Here is an 18,767-nt window from a genome sequence, read left to right on the forward strand (position 1 = left end):
TCAGAAAAGACAAAATGGGGGATTTTGAGTTCAGGGAGCCTTAAAGATCAGCTAGAATAATTCATTCATCTTCAGATAAAGACAGAGTAAGTTGGAAATCATGGAAAGAATGCTGAATTTGGGCTCAGGGAACATCAGGTTAGCTCCCAGTCCTCCCATTTGCTACCTTATGACCTTAAACAGGCAACATCTCTTATTTGAGGCTTACCCTTCTCATCTATAAAATAACCCACATTTATTGATTAAATTAATCCACACAGCAATTTATGAGGTAAATGCAATTGTTACAGACCTATCTTACAGATAAGGGAAACTGAGGATGAGAGAGTCAGGATCACAAGGCTAGTTAGTATCAAAGGCAGAAATCCAAATCAGTTCTTCTTGATTCCACATGTGGCATTCAATCCACTGCACCACCTAAATGGCTTCTCTCTCAGGACCCTTCCAACTCAAAATATGTAATTCTATGATATTTCTTGCTCTAAATGCATGCTTTTATGACAAAAAAAAATGTTAACAACAAAAACTAAGGTCTAATGGGTCAGAACTTTTTTCCCATCCACAGACTGTTATTATTGTTGTTCAGTCATTTCAGTGATGTGTGATTCTTCGTGACCTTATTTGGGTTTTCGTGACAAAGATACATAATGGTGTGCCATTTTCTTCTACTGCTCATTTTACAGTGAGAAAACTGAGCAAACAAGGTCACACAGCCAGTGTCTGAGACTGGATTTGAACTCAGGGAGATGAATTTTTCTGACTTCAGGTCTGCTACTCTATTCACTGTACCATCTACCTGTCCAATAGTTACTATTAAATAACAAAGAAGAAATTTGAACCTAGTATTAGTTAGGGTGGGACAGTTAAAATATCATTAGCTTTGGAATCAGAAGAAAAACACGGATTCCAATCCCACCACTGATGCTTACAACCTATGTGACCCTGAACAAATCACATATTCATGTTAGATCTCAGTTTCCTCATCCATAAAAAGAAGGGGTTAGATATCACAGACTCAGAGAACCTTTTCCACTCAAGATGTAGGAACCTCAGACAGTAGATCCAGGATGCTTTCTACCATATTATGCTTCCAAATCATAAGATGCTTTAAATAGTCTAAAAGGGAAAAAACACACTTAAAAAAATCAGAATATGTTAGACACAAATTAAGCCAAGAGAGATACTCTCTTATTAGAGTCCTTTAAAACAAAACACAAAGAAACTAACAAGATTTTCAAGTTTATACATCCTTAAAGATTTCATATGACCTAAGATTATCCAGAAAATTGTTGTCTGACCTGTGAAATGTCATTCACAATATCCCTCAATTACCTCATTTCTTGTGTGTGTGTGTGTGTGTGTGTGTGTGTATATGTCCATGGGTGAATGTTGTAAAAAGAGGGGAAATATGTGCCATTTATACCTTTCAAGGACAAAGACTCAACCCAATTTCCCTGACAGGCATTCAAAAGGCTAAGACAAAAGTTAAGGGGAGGAGCTAAAGAAAAATGAGCATTTTCCCCAGGAGTCCACAGTAGCTGAACAAATTGCAGGCCTGTGCCCTCTTCCCCATACCAGCTGAAACCAATGAGCCGCCCAGAAACTGGAATCACATGTGCCCCATTCTCACGCATCAACAGACACTGGGCAACCAAGTGAATGGGCACAAATGAATATGGCACCCCCCCGGGAGCCATCAAACTGGAAAGGTTTTGCAACAGAAAGCTGAAAATCAAATACCTGAAGTTTATATTGTGGGTAAAAAGGCAGCTGATGCTTAAAGACTTTCATACTGATGGAGAAAACACAAAAGTGAAGTCATTTTCCCAAGTCCCTCATACTGTAAATAAGCCCATCAAGGATATTGTCCAGGATTCCAGTTAGTTCAAGGGTTATATATCTCTTTGTTTATTTTCATTGAGCCTTCACCCACAGCAATGAATCGGAGGAGAAACACAGTGAAATAAATCTATTGGCAACAAAGGAGCATTATTATTTGAGAGATGCAAATGAGCTGCTGGGTACAGAAACTTAACCGACTTTCCTTGTACCCACCCTCCATTACCATAATTGCAAACTTCTTTGAATAAGATTGTCTTTACTAGGTAATTTCTCATTTGCACTGGAAGATGACAGTTAAACTGACTCAAGAATGTGTATCAATAATTTGGAACTGTAGCAACTGATTTAATTCAGCCAATCACTTGGAGAAAAAATATACATATATATTTATCAATATTCACATAAGCCTTCTTTATACACAAAGCATGTGCGTTAATGCTTTATACTGGTACCCAGAGTCCCTCCATTCAGAGCTTGAGAATTAGCTTGTAAGTTTAATGATTATGTGAATTCAAATGCTGTTTCTCTGAGCAACTCGCATAATTTCTCCAAGTCGGATGATATTTTCATCTCTAAAATACCAATAAAACCTATTTCACCAGAGATAACATGGGACACTGGATAAAGGACTGGACTAGAGTCAGTTCACATCTTGCTTCTTACACATGGTAACATGTGACACTGGGTAAGTCAATTAATTCTTTAAAGACCTGGGAAGCTCTCAAAGATTATCAATAAAGCAATAATCATTTGTTTAAATTGGTAGACTGACTTTTCTCTCCAAGAATTTCCTGACAATGATGAAATCACCAGTACAGACTACAAAGAAATACATGAAAAGCATCTCCCAGAATTGTTGTAAGGCTAATATAATTTGTATGAAATTGCAAACACTGAAGTACTAAACAAATGTTAACTATCAATCATATTGATTATTAATAATAAACATTTTATAGAATAATCAGACAGTTTTTTTTTTTTATAAAATTCTATGAACTTAACTCATTTTAGTGCATGCAGGGAGATTTCTTAAATCCTACCTGGATTCAGTGAAATCCCAGATATAATTTCAAATGATACCCTATAAGTTTCACAAAAAAATGAAAACTCAATTTTCTGATGTGTTCATGAATATTTTTGTCTCCAAATGTATCAAAACCTGAGAGTGATCCAATAACTGCTTCTATCTGTCCAGGCTAAAGAGAAATAGAAACAACACTGTAAGAATTTATTAGGTCCTTTCTAGCTCTAAATCTCCAGTCCTGTGTATCCAAGTATTTACATCAGGAAGCTCCATGGCTTCTGGACTTAGAATTATGGTTCATATTTACTTGACTGCAGGTAATCATCAGAAGAAATGGCCCTAACCACACCATTCTATCATCTACTAATTTAAGAAGATTCTACAGTTTGGTTTTCCTAGCATAAAGTTGCCAACATACTCACAAAATGATAATAATATAGTTAATAATATAGCATGAAAATGATATTCCAGTGTGTCACTCAGAGAAGCCCTATCTATCATCATTACTCTTTGACCTAGAGATCCTATTGCTAGACTCTATACCTGAAAGTCATTAAGATAGAAAGAAAGGGATCATGTAAGGATCAAAATATTTATAATAATACTTTATGTGCAAGCAAAGAAATGGATGCAAATTAGCTATTATCAACTGGAGAATGGCTAAGTACGTTATAATAGGTAAATAATATGGTATATTACTGTGCCCTTCTAAAATAACAAATTTGGAGAATTCAAGGAATTAAAGGAAGATTTTGATAAATTGAACAAGAGTGAAGTAATTAGAAGTAGAGCAGCAATGCAAAGTGATGTCACTGTACCTTGGAAGAAAAAAAAAGAAATTGGTCACTGGGCAAATTTAATGATGGAGCTTAGCTCTGGACAAGAGTAGAGATGATGGACTTTTCTCCCTTCATTGAGGAGGTGGGCCTGTGGGTATGTGTGTATAATATTGTACATACAATCAGACATTTTATATTTTGGTGAACACTTTTGAACTTTATTTTTCTCCTTGAAAAATAAAGGTAAATTCTTAAAAGCAAAGTCAGTGGGAATGCTTGATACTACCCAGATGAAGAATCACAGGATGATGAAAAGAATGCTCTCATAGGACAGGAGGTCAAATCTAGACTCCGTTATTTGCTATCTTTGTGACCTGTCTAATCATTTACTCTCTCTTTCCTCATCTGTATAATGAAGTGGTGGGGCTAGAAGATCTCTCCCATTATTTCTCATATCTAGGGCTATAGTTCTATAATTCAAAGAATAACCTGGTCTTCATCACTAAAAGCTTTTAAAAACCATAAAATGCTATATAAATGTTAGAAATTGATAGTGATAATAATGATGATTGTGGTGGTGATGATCCAAAGGCTCTGGAAACTTTTTTTTAATGTCAAACAATCCCTGGTCTTGAGACACTTATATTCTTCTAGAAATAGTGACCATATATTTATACACGAATATGTAAGGTATGTAAAAAAAAAAATGTAAAGAAAATTGTCTAAGGGAAGCATTAGCAGCTGAGAGAATTAGGAAAACCTTAGATAGAAGATGGAACTTGACCTGACCTTTGAAGGAAAGTAGAGATTCTCAGATGCAGAAGGGATGAAGAAGCACAATTCAGAGACTGTTTGGTTAAAGGTCAAAGATAAAAGATTGAGGGAGAAGAGGGTGAAAGAGAAGGGGAGGAGAAGGAAACAGAGAGAAGGAGGAAGGAGGGGAAGAGGGAAAGAGAGGAAGAGGAAGAAAAAAGGCTAGTTTTGATGGACCAGGGAATTAAAAAATATAAAGCAAGAAAGATAGGCTAGAATAATATTTTCTGATTTGTTTTTGATTCTGGAGGTAACAGGGAAATATAGGAGTTTACTAAGCACCATGTTGGGTGGCCCCCTGAAGGCAGATATACAGAAAGTCACAGATGAGAGTTGCAAAAAGATAATGGGCAGGCATATATATGGGTTATGATCTGGATAACTGAAGAAAGTAACCACATGAATAAGATCACAAAGTATCAAAGAAGGAAAAGGATCACAAATAATCTACAGTAGATTACTAAATTATCAAGTTCAATGATGACAAAAACAATGATTATAATAGCTTTCCTGCCTCAACAGAAAAAAAGTCTTCCTGGATTGAGCAAAACAGTAAAGAATCAAGACAAATAATAATAGCTAACTTTTATATTCCATTTTGAGGTTTTTAGGGTGGTTTACATATATAATCTCATTTAATCAAATACCCTTTGGGAGAAGTTTATTGGAATTACAATGTACAAAGTATCATATGTCAACAGTGCTATGTCACCAACTCATTGCAATGGTGTTCTGATGTGGAAACTTCTTAGTAGTTATTTACTACTAATTTAGAATAGGAAAAAAATAACAAAAATAGGAATATACTCAATTTATAGAACAAGTGTGACTAAATGTACAAAAGAACATTATTTCAAAAGTGTTTACACGTTCCAAGATGATGATTTCAAGATAAAAAAAAAGCATCATGAACATCTTCAAAGCTAAGTAGTCATTTCATCACACTGGCATTTTTGAGGTTGATTTTTAACACTGATGCTACACTTAGTCTTCCTGGCTCCATCCTGTAAGTGCCTCTGGATCAGAGAATCTAAGAAAGTGCTAGTTTCTTAAAATTCTATGGTAAATTCTGTGGGAGAATAGCACTTTGTTTTTGAAGTTAAAAAAATATATATATACATATATATATACACACACACACACACACACATATATATATATATATCCTTAAGTACATTACTCTCCCCAGGGCAGTAACAAAATATACACAAGATGATTTGTTTATTGGGTTGGATTTATAGAGTACATTCAGATTGGACCATCTGGTTCTATAATACAGAAGCTAAATAACTGATGCTTGCCCCCACTCACATCATTAAAGGAATATGGATGATCTCATTCCCTAGGCTTTCTAGAAACAAGGGCGAAGCTCTGTCCAAGCTACAGCAATGCCGAAATTATTGCACTGTGTGCCAAGCAAGACAGCAACCATTTTCAGCTCTCACTCTTTCCAAAATACAAAGTTACTGGATTCGGCATCTTAGTTTCACACTGTTCTAAACAGGGCCCAGCAATAACTGGAACCTGACTTTTATACAGTGTAATCTTAAATTGGACTTGCTAGTATCTCACCAATGTACAGCTGGGAGGGAATTTAAAAGTCCAAGCCCCAAAGTCGTAAATTTACTTGACGAAAGTCACACAGATAGTAAGTAGCAAAACTGGGAATCTAACTTAGTCCAACCAAGTTCAGTGTTCTTTCCATTGATATGTTCTCTTTCCTGAAAAAGAATGGTCATTCAAAGGATTGCTTGGATTAAAAAAAAAAAATTGTAAGAAAAGTCTGAATGGAGGATTTGGATGCCTGAACAAAAAGATATGGAAGATATGATAGACTAGAAGCACACATCAGTTTTCTTTTGCTAGAGGTTCTCAAGCAGAGAGAATATGACTTCTGGTCAGACTTGTGATAGTGGGGACCCCCTTCAGGTATGGGTTGAATTAAACAGCCACCAGAGTTCCTTCCAACCCTTAAAAAACAGTCATTCTGTGATGCAATTCACTTCTCTAATGATGTCATTTCTTTATTGTCTATCCATTGGTTCAAATTTAGAAAGGGGATCATGAATCTAGGATTAGCCCATTAGGAAGTAAATACAATCCATTCTTCATCTAAGTAATTTACTGTGTCCCTGGAGTGGAATGAATATTTTAAAAACACGATTGTGAAAAAAAGAATCACCTTCATTCTCGAGGCCTCTCTCCAAAGACTAATCTCAAATACAAATACATTTACTGAATGTATTAGATACAATATTTAAAAATTTGAGGAAGCAATGACTCAACTATGGGAACTGATTGTGGCCAATAATCTCATTCTAAAGATGAATGAAATCCCATAATTAATACTGAACCCAAAACCCTTAGAAAAAGAAAAAAACAAACAACCAAGAAGCAACAAATTGTGGTATATGATCATAATGGAATTCTACTGGGTTATAGGCAATGATGAGCTCCATGATCTTAGAAAAGAAATGGATAAACTTGTACAAAACAATGAAGAGTGAAATGAGCAAAACCTTGTGAATGTTGTATACAATAATAGCAATATTGTTTTAAGAACAATTCTGAGTGACTAAATCATTTTACATATTATAAATACCCAAATTAACTATAAAGGACCTATGAAAGAAGACACTATTTATATCCAGAGAAAGAAGTGATAAATAAAATATGTATGGAATAAATATAAATAGATGGGTAGACACAGACAGACAGATAGTTGTGTGTGTGTCTAATAACTTTTATTATGTATACATTTTAGTGTGTGTGTGTATATAAAGTGTGTGTTTTACCTGATATATTTTAAAAGAACAAGTAGTACATAACAGATTTGCAGTTTTATGCACAATCATTTTTTTTCTATTCTATTATCTTATAAAAATGCTTGTTTTATTAAGTTCCAAACAAGATAATTTTTTAAAAGAAGCAGGAAGAAATAGCAACAATCACTTATGTCTTTAAAAATCCTTTAAAGTTTGTAGTGTTCTTGACATAGACAATATCTTTTTAGTCTCACAATACTGCCAGGTGTCAGCATTCCCATTTTACAGATGAAGAAACTGAGGCTCAGATAGATGGCAAATACAGTTAGGAAGTATCAGTCAGAACTGGAATTCAAATCTTTCTGACCATGCCACAGAAGAGCTAACGTGTCAGTTTTCCCTAACAAAAAGGACTGCCTCCGAGTCTCAAAAGAAACCACACTGAAGGTAATTATTACCCAGCCAAAATAGAGTCTTCATATATCCAAGACACAAAAATAAGGGAAAAACAATTTCTACCACTTCTACCCATACCCCATCATATTCAACTGCTCACTTTTATAACCAAGCCTCTTCCTCCTCCTCTACCATTCCCCCAGGGGATCTTCAGCTAATGTCTAAAATAAGAAAGAATGCTCAGTAGATTCATCAATCAAAATGCTGGTTCCATTTCTACATCCAATTGTAAGTCCCTTCTCATCTTAATGAAAACATTTTGTCTTGGAGCCAATTATTGCCATAAATGGGCTTTTCATTTTTTTTTTCCATTTTCCAGTAAGATCTTAAATTCCCTCAATATTTACTAAACAGGTTGTGTGACCCTTGGAAAAACCCTTAATCTCTATATTCAAAGAAAACTCTAGACTTAGTTGCAGAAAACATTTTTATCTCTATAAGTAGAAGGAGTTCCTCAGGTCCATCCAATCAAAAATATTTTTTTAATTAAGAAATAATTATTTATATAGGAACTAAGATATGCTAGACCCTGCCCAGTGCTTTTACAAAATTATCTCATTCAACCACAACAACAACCCTGGGAGTGCTGTTATTATCTCCATTTTCCAAATGAGGAAACTAAGGCAAACAGGTTAAATGATTTGTCCAGGATTACACAGCTAGTATTTGAGCCATATTTCAACTCAGGTCTTCCTGATTCCTCCAGGCCCAGTGGTCTATTTACTCTGCCACCAAATTATAAACAAGGTATATCATCTTCCCTAAACTAAAAGACTATATACAAGAAATTCAATTGCAACACTACTATTTATGAACTTATTTTACCTTACTGAAGCTCATGATGTGGTAATAAAAGTGACCACATTTAGTTATTTATAAAATGTTATCTGTATAGACTATTTTTCAAATGTTTTTACTTATATTATGGCAATCTGGGCTTCAAAACAGATAATTCTTGGAAAGCTGGAATTCATGGGAAAGAATGAAAAAATTCCAACTCTCAAGTAGCCAATGTTCTCAAAGGGAAGGATAACATACACATATATACATATCTGTGTGTATGTATTATATATGTGAGTACACATGTGTACGTATGCATGTGTATTATACATATTGTGTTGTGTATACACACATATACATGTGTATATAGCATAAACCAAATGTGAATAAGTATAAATATATGCAAACTAATTCTACACAATGAAGTTTGGAAGGGAAAGTGAATCAAAAACAAAGTTAATTGACTTGATGAGAGTCACACAACTAGTAAATGTTTGAGACCAGATTTGAAGTCAGGAAGATCAATCTTTCCTGATTCTAAATGCAGTGATCTATTCACTACACCACCTAGCTATGGAATAACAGGTATGTGTATATATATATGTGCAAGTATGTGTGCATGTGTGTGTATATATATATGTATATATATATATATATATATATATATCTCACATATATGAGTATACATAGGTATTTAAACATATATGCATCTGTATGTATGCATATATGTGTACAGGTATGTTTATACATTTATATATGTATGTATATCTATGTGTGTGTGTATATACATGTGTGTATATTACACCATGTAGCTGTCCTATATATTATATGTGTATACCTGTTAAATGTTTATATAAATATACACAATTATATTTAATGCCTTAAATAAACATTTTTACAGAATGATAAAATAACTGCTTTTGGTAACTGAATAAAATTTTAAAATATAAACTCATCTTCTAACTATTATTGTGGATCAGTCAAAAACTATTATTTAAGTCAGGAAAATCTAGATTCAAATCCCATCTTGGACATCTAAATTTCTATAGGACATTTTAGTCAGATCACTTAATTTCTCAATATTCTAGGCCACTCTATTATATGTTGCAGAAAAGATGCTAACTTGAAATGGAATACATTCCTCATCTGGAAGTTTCTGATATGAATAAAATCACAAGTCTATTGTTTTTCTTATTATTCCAATGTCTTCTGCAACTCTCATTTGAATTATGGAGATACCTCCTGAACTTTGTCTACCATACCTTTCCTTTGATGTGATGGCTTCAAATGCCAGCATTTTCCCCATTTTATGTGGATCAAATGAAGAAACTATCTATCCAGAGGGAGGGCCTCAAGTAAGAGAAAAACAGCTGGAGACAGATCATCATATTACCTACCTTATTTTAAAAAGGCAATTCAGCATCACTTAAAAGAGGACCTGGAGCCCTGTAATTCTGGAGGGCAAAAAGACAGCTTAGGCCAGGAAAAATTAAGAGCCAACTGGGACATATATTGAGAATGAGTAGCAGAGATATGTTAAGGAGGTCATTAACACCTGTGTTATAAATAGCAGCAGGGTATAGGCTGAAACAGATGAAAATAAAACTCCTGAAATGAGGCTAGGACAGCCCCCAGTATTTGTAAATTAATATGGGTGTTTTCCTCCATCAACACAGATAATAACCCCTTTATATTTTGTCAATAATCTTTGGCACGGTGGGAGAAAATTGGGAGAAAAAGGGTCATGGCTACATGATCTCCAAGAATTGTTCTAACTCTGAATCTCTGATCCCAAGGTCCCTTACACACACACACACACACACATACACACACACACACACACACACACACACATATACACACCCTTCAGGTCTAAGTTCTTAGCTATTCAGAATTTAACTATGCTGGTACTTCTTTTAAAATAAAAATGCTTCTGATAGCATATTCCAGCTTAGTAAAATGTGCCAAAAGTCATTACTGAAATAGTGGATCTCACATTGAGAGCTGGCATCCATACACAGGAAAAAAACAACTACTTAGAAAAGGAAGATATATGATTTAAGTTATAGAAGCAGCATGAAGCAGTGAGTGAATAGCTAGATTTGGAGACTAGAAATCTCCAAATACAAACTCTACCTGTGATGTTCAATACTTCTGTGATCTTTTCCAAGTAAACTAACATCTCGATTTCAATTTCTTCACTTAAAAAGCAGATAGGGGGGAGGAAGGTGTTGGATCATTTGGTCCTTGAGGTCCTTCCAGCTCTGGAGCTATGCTGTTATGATTCAGTATGGTTGGCTTTTATGCCTCATAATTTCAAGGACAAAATAGGGCTTTTTGACCTAATGATCCACACAGTTGAATCAATATACACCAAATTCTAACCTTTACTGGAATGGCAGCCAATGTCGTTAGTCTATCTCTATCTGCATAAGCTATTTCTTCATTTATTTCACTTTTTTTTACCAAGTCATTTCAGTTTATTCAGGAAGAAATTCAGGAAGAAAATAGAAAGTATATTGGATTGCATTCAGAAAATTGTATCAATGCTATCAATGATCAAAAGATATTCACTGGTATTCACTTTTCTTAATACCAATATTTCCCCAGGGATGCTATCTATACAACTATTTATAATGGAAGACAATTGGGAAGGAATCAGGGTGGTTAGTGACACCACCTGCTGGGAATTGCTGATAATTATAAGCAGAGTAATGGGAATATGTCAAGAGATGCAGCCAATTCTTTGAGTAATGACCCCAAAATCCAGGAGTGCTGTGTGCTTATAGACACTCAGGAAAGTATCACTGATGTTTGGTACTTCCTGCTGACGAGAAGCCTCCCTTTCAGAAAGACTCATCTCTAGCATAACTATGATTAAGTTTACATAGGTTTCTGTGGAAGAGCTGCTCATTAGCTCATGGCCATATTTTCCCTTAGATCTGTTGCAAACGCCATTATTGATTGTAAAAACAGATGAATTTGAAGGAAGTTCAAAAGAGGATACGAACAAGAAGAGCAGCGGACATGCTATTATTGCCAATGTAATACATTTTTCCAAAAAAACAAGCTGTTTTTAGTAGAAATTTGTGGTTTCATATGTAATCTTTTTCTGTTCTTTTGTGTTTTGAAATGTTAATATTTAAGGTCATAATTAAAAAGAAAATTTAACCCAAAAAAAGCATTTATTAAAAATTAACATTTGAATAGTGCTTTGCATAAATTATCCTATTTTGTTCTTCATAACACCTATGTGAATTAGGTGCTATTATTATTATTATTATTCCTATTTTACAACTGAGGACACTGAGACTTGAAGCCAATAAGTATTTGTTAAGCACTTACTCTGTGCCAGGAACATTCAAGAGGGATATAGGAAAAGGGGGAAAATACAGCCCCTGCCTACTAAAAACTCCCATGCTAATGAGCAGATTAAATGATCTGAACAGAATTGTTCAGCTAGCATCTAAGGCATGCTTTATACACAGATCTTCCTGATTCCAAATCTAAAACTCTATCAGCTGAACCACAGTAGAGAGATTAAACTAGTCAGTCAACAAATGTTTTGTTTCCACAACTTTGCAAGTTCTAAATTTATAACACAAGAAAATGACAGTACTTGATATCAAGGTTCCAGATTTCAGGGGACAAAGGGGAACAAATGAGGGACAAGTAATCTCCCAAATCATAGCTAAAGTCTTCATTTCATGTGATACCTCAGATATTAGTACATTAGCTGACTTTCTAAAGAAAGGTGAAAAACACTTTTGTAAAATTACTGAGAAAGAGAGAGATGGGCTTATATGGAAAAATAACAATTTTTTAAGAAACAAAAAAGTCCACAAAACTTTTTCATAAAAAGAATAACTAACAACCATTGGGTTTTAGCTATTTTATAAACTCTAATACTCAATATTTGTAAACCATACACTTTTGGTGTGAAAAGAGAAAAGAAGTAAAGAAATAACCAATAATCCAAGTGCTATTGATCTCCAGAGTCATCCCTTTAATCAAGGAGTGAATGTGGGAAAGAGAAAAAAAGGCGAGTGAGGTATCCATTTCTGGTTGCAATATAATGAACTGGGTCAAACAAGGCAATTTTTAATGGCCCCCTAAAGAATTTGGAAATCAAAACTAAACACAATGACAGATGAAATTTAAATTCCAGAAAACAGATACAGAAACAATTTAGACTGTTTACACCAGCGGATGGCTTTAGAATTAGCTGTAATTCCTGAGGATAAAGGTCCAGGCATCATTAGCCACAATTCAAAGAAAGCATCTGTAATGGACTTCCTGTTTTAGTAGCCAAAACAGCAAACAAAGTATATTAGAAATAAAAAGAACTGAAGGATAAAAGTAGGGTCTTTGAGTAAGTAATCCATATCAATCCTTAAATTCTGCTTATATATTCAACTTTAAAATTGACATAAAAGCAAGAAAAAAGACAAGAAAATAAAAATTGCTTGGTGTTTTTTATTGGTAGGAATCAGTCAAGATTATGAAAGATATAAATTTGGACAACTTTTGTTATAAATTATTCTTCCCCATCATAAATTATATGGCTATATGATTATATATGGCTATAGATAGATGTTTCATATATAGAAATAATTATATCATATATAGAAAAGCTTCAATAACTAATTTTGACATAGAAACTAAATTGCTACTGTCTTCTCAAAGATAGTAAGACCTGAGTTCGAGTTCATATTCTCTGATAAATATTGACTTTATAACCTTACAAGTAATAATCTCTCAAGGCTTTAAGCTACTCTCTAGGACTCTAAGTTACAGAGAATTTAAATAAACTACACTGGTAAAAGGAATTTCTCAACTATGAAAACCCTATGTGAATGAAATCACAGTTCCAGTTCCTATTCCTCCTTCTGATAAGATACATGATAACAAAAGAGAGAAAGAGATAGAGAGAAGAGAGACCCTGAGACAGAAGCAGAGACAGAGAGAGTGAGTGAAAGTAGATTAGAGAGAGACAGAAACAGAGTGTGAATGAAAAAGAGAAAGCGAAAGAAAGAGAGAATGGATAAAATATGTATTAAAAACTATTTGCCAGATACTTTACTAGTTTATAGGAATACAAATATAGAAAGCAAGGAAGATAATATTCAAAAGTGATGATAGAAAGCTTGAAGAGGAAGGGATACTAAGATGTCCAGGAAATGGGATAAAAACCTGAGCACTGACAAGATAAAGGAAAGGCTTAAGTATCACAGTGGAACAATCCAGGGACAGAATCCAGGGTTCTGGTGAGAAGGAAATAATGATGGTGATCTGAGTAGAGAAATCTATGTTGGCCCTGTGTCCCAACCAAGAATAACAGGTTAAATTCCAATAAAGATTTTATAAAAATAAATTAAATACTACCACTACTTTTAAAAATAATTTTCTGCTAAGTATAATCAACTTTTATAGTGCAAATAGAAAATAATTTTTTGTAAAGAATTATTTGTGTTATATACAAACACCATGTAAGTATGTTATAAATGTTTGGGTATATGTATACATATATATATATATATTTATTTATACACATATAAATATATATATATATATGTATATTGTGTGTGTATATGTATATATATATATATATATATATATATAAAACCATGGCATAACTAGGGCAAATACTCTATTACCAATAAAAACACATCTGGAACAAAAGCATTATCTGCAGTTACATGGTGGGGATAAAATTAAAAGATTCTCTCACTCTCTTGTGTTAATCACTCCATGGAGCAATTATCAGCAGAGGGTTACAGAAAATTCTTCCCTCTGAGTTCTACTAAACAATTACAGTAAGCACTTTATGAGAAAATCTAATGCTTTCCTCAGGCATCATGCGCTGCTCACTGCTGGATACAAGCAGAATCTACTGGTTATAGAGGATTCTAATATAGAAATTCCTAGTACTAATAATCAAACAGCATAAATAGCTCTGTAATAAAAGGTGCTAACTTTGTTCCAATATCTAAACAAAAGTTCTACTAGACCTTCCACCTGACCATCAGAATTTTTTAAAATCACATATAAAGTTAATAATAATATTTCTGGGTATAATCCCAGACTCTCTAAGTTAGATACAAGCTCAAGTGGTTATCTAGTCAAAACCATCCTTACTCTAAAATAAATATATTATGTACAAATGATCACTCAGCCTTCAATGGAAGACTTTCAGTTAAGGGAAACGTATTACCACCTAAGCCAACCCATTTATTTTGGAGTAGCTCCAATTTTTAGGGAGTTTTTCCTTATCTCAAGTCAAAATCCCCCTTCTGCATTTGCAGGGGATGTTTATGAATGCTTTTGAAAATTGACTTTTTCAACTTGATTTTTCAACAGCTGTTTCCTAATTCTACTATATAGAGCCAAGCAAAAGTTGTAGCATTTTTCTCTCTGTCATATCCTTTAAATAGTTAATGATATCTACCCTGTTCTATTCTCTAGGATATGTGGATCCTTATTGTCAGCCCCCCTGACTACTCTGGAAATCCTCTTCTAGAATTGGTCCAGCAATCAGTGACCTTCCCAGAAAGTGGAACCCACAGTTTGATCCAATATTCCAGATATTGTCTAACCAATGAAAAAAGCAAAAAGAACATCCCTAGTAAAGGGAATGACAATATGACATGGAACATATGGCAGACTTGGAGTCAGAACACATGATTTTGACCCCTGCCTCTAACATTCACTTCCTACATCTTAGTCTCTCTGGTTCTTTTTTTCTCATTTGAAAAATGAAAGAGTTGAAAGAAATGTCTTCTAAGGTATCAAAATTTGTCAATTCATCAAATGAAGTCATTAATTATGCTGCTGTTGTTTGTCCTTTGTTCTTGAAGATGATCTTGACAGTAGGAAGGTGGTACCATGACATATAAATAAATTGGATTTAAGTGAGGAAGGGCTGTACAAGGTCAGCTGCCTCTCTTTCCCTTCAAAGCCATAAGGGTCCAATGGCCAGATATAGATCAGGATGACTACAGATGGCCCTGGATGCCATAGGAGAACTTGACCTTTTTAAGCTAAGGTCTTGAATCAAATATATTAAAGCGTCACACTGTTATTTGGCTTTGACTTTGTTGTTGTTGTTATAAAGGCATCTAGGTGGTATAGAAGCAGAAATACCAGACAAAGTCAGAAAGACCTCTGTTTGAATCCTATCTCAGACTCTTATTGGCTGTGTGATCTTAGATAAGTCCTTTAATCAAGCTTCAGTTGTTTTGTCTGTAAAATTGGGATAATAAAAGCACATAGCCCCCATCCCCAGGATTGTTATGAGAAAGAAATGAATTAATACTTGCAAAGTGCTTTACAAACCTTAAAGCTCCCAATGGAAGGAGAATAGCATTCTTCTCTAGATATATTTAATACTATTTGTCCCTCTAAGTTTTCTCTTCTCCAGGGCTAAGCATTCCCTTCAACAGTCTCACGTCCAGTGCTCTCATCATCCTACCTATGCTCTTTAGGACTTGTTTCTGCTTGCCAATAACCTACTGGGAAACTGAACTGAATATTCCAAACAGGATTTTGAAAAATGACCTTCTCATAGGATCATAGACATGGTTGAAAGTAATTTTTAAGGTTATTTTGTCCAGATCCCTCATCAATAGATGAGAAAACAAAGGCTCAGAGAATCTGTAATAGAGAAGATTTTGTTAACAAGGGCAAAATTAGAGCCTATAAGAGAGAGAACTGTGCTGTTCTACTTTTAACACAGAATTATTGTTGAAAGAAAGCAGCAAATTAGAGAGGTTGAAAAGCCAGGAGCTCATAGGGTTATGTGGTAAGGGTAGTGAGGGAGTTGGGTGAACACCAAGATCACAGAGAAAAACACGAAATTGGTCTCATGCCAAATCAATTTAGTGACTGATGGATGAAACCAGAGGGCAAAACAATTAATCTAATGCAACAAAAGGTTGTAGGACAGCTCAGCTGGAAAATGGAGCAAAACACTGCAGAATCCTAGGTTTCTAATGATAACTTGATCTGTTTCAAGGGGCTAGGGGCTCAACTAACAGAGTTCAGCCCAGTCCAGAACTGAACCTACTCTCTGAGCACAGTGTGAAGCTATCATTTGAAGGTTCAATATTATTCTTTTCTCGAGGAGATTCAGGGTTTAAGGATGAATTTTCCAATAAAGTATTTCTTTGACCTTTATACTGGCTTATGGAGAATAAGCCTATATTTTCCAATGAAGACACACATATAAGCACTCTAGAGTTTATCTCCACGTACATATGTATATATGGGTTTAGAAAGGTCACATCCAACTCTCAAATCCCCTATGTTTCCTATTTTAAGTGTGTGGGGATGGGAAGGATTACTATGGGAGGTGAAAAGGACTGGACAAGGGAACAGGTCTTTGCTGTCATTGTGCACCACAGGAAATAAGCACAAGTTGCCAAGTGACCCGGTTTTATTTTAAAATCAGTAATAAATCTAGTGAAAGAGTTAGGAATTAAAGTAATAACTTGAAGAATTATACTCTCTGGGCACTAGGGAAATGTTCAGGTGGGGGAATGCTCAGGAGATGTCTAAGCTTGAGATTAATAAAATAGAGGTAGTAAAATTACTAAGAACTCTCAAAAGCATCTCTCAATTCATGTTTTTGGTACAATACAAGCCTGTGGGGGAGAAGGGGAGGGGGAAAGTTTCCTTTAAGAAAAACACAATTTTCCTGTTTGAAAACAAAAGGCTTTTTGACAGATACTTGATCAGGCAACTAATGCTTATATGATGCACACACACACAAAGAATGGGGAAAGGTAAATTCCCACATTACTCAGGACAGGATGAAGGTACTGAATTTTTTCCCCTGAATTATAAATGTAAATATTTGATAGTAAAAATCTAATTCAAGTACCGGGCAGGGGAAATTCCTTTTCCTGTAACATTTCCTAAACTTGAATAAACTAAAGGAAAAAATAGAGTTCTTTTTCCCCACATTGTCATTTCCCTTACACAGCAATAATCAAGAGTTTTCCATGAACCCAACAGCATCAGGACACTTAGTCATAACAAATATGAACATTCTTTCTTGATAATTAGAGCTGAATGAGTCCTAGCCAACTACAGAGGGGGGTGGGGCTAAGGATACAGAGAAGAGAAGGCTGAAGGTAACGATAAGTCCTCAAATATTTATCCCAGATGCAATGATTAATTTTAATTGTCAGCTTTCATTATTCTATTGTTTTGAAGGGTTGGAAAGAATCCCAGAGGCACCTAGGTGGCCTAGAAGGTAGAGTTGAGACTTGAAGTCAGCAGGACCTGAGTTCAAATCTCTATTCAGATACTTGTTAGAAGACTGAATCTGTCTGAAATATCCTATCTGTAAAATGGGGATAATCATTCTTACCTCACTGAGTTCTTGAGACAATCAAATAACAACATATATAAAGTGAGTTCTAAACTTAAAAGTGCTATATAGATGCTAACAATTATTATTATTGCAAAGGGTTCTTAACCTGGGATGTATGAACTTATATTTTTCTTTTGTGTGTGTGTGTATGGGTGTGTATGTGTGTGTGTGTATATGTGTATATATATATATATATATATTATATATATATACACATATATTGATAATTTCAATGACATAGTATTTAATTTGTTAAATGCATTCATATTTTAATGTTTAGTAAATATTTAGTAATTTAATAAAATTGGTTTCCTTTGAAATGTTACGCATTTAACAAATTATTATAAAAATAGACTCATAGGCTTCACAAGATTGCCAAAGGAATGCATGACACAAATACAATTTAAGAACTTTGATCTAAGTCAACTCCTACTCAAAACATGAAAATTAAGAAGTCAGGGCAAAAATGGAGTTAAAGTATTACTAAAATCAATGAAATTTGGAGAATTAGAAAACTTTTTCTAGCCAGTCACTGAATCAGTCATCTTAAAACTAGAAGAGAGTTTATAAGTTGATATATCCAACCCCCATTTGAAATATGAATTAATGTTCTCCAGTTAGTAAATAAATCAAGAAACACTTATCAGTTACCAAGTGCCAGGCACTGTGTATATAGATTTCTAAATATAGACCGACTAGGGGAAAAGATTAATTACAAAATAGATAGGCAGAGAGAGAAATAGATAGAGACAAAGACAGAGAAAGAGAAACAGAAACAGAGAAAAAGAGAGAGAGAAAGAGAGACAGACAGACATAGTTAAATATGCCCTGGAAAATTGCTAGGCCCACATCTCCTAATCATTGTTTATGATTTATCTGAGCCTTCTTGGGTCATCTTTTTATACTATTGTCCATCTAGAACAGCTCACACT

At 34.4% G+C, this 18,767-nt stretch overlaps 1 protein-coding gene across 2 annotated transcripts in view; it reads right to left on the reverse strand.

The window, feature by feature from the left end:
• Positions 1 to 18,767, reverse strand: part of TMTC2 (transmembrane O-mannosyltransferase targeting cadherins 2) — a 532,742-nt gene that overhangs the window by 401,992 nt on the left and 111,983 nt on the right. The window lies entirely within an intron of this gene.

The sequence above is a fragment of the Sarcophilus harrisii genome, chromosome 5 (genome assembly GCF_902635505.1).
Source record: "Sarcophilus harrisii chromosome 5, mSarHar1.11, whole genome shotgun sequence".
Classification (NCBI taxonomy): domain Eukaryota; kingdom Metazoa; phylum Chordata; class Mammalia; order Dasyuromorphia; family Dasyuridae; genus Sarcophilus; species Sarcophilus harrisii.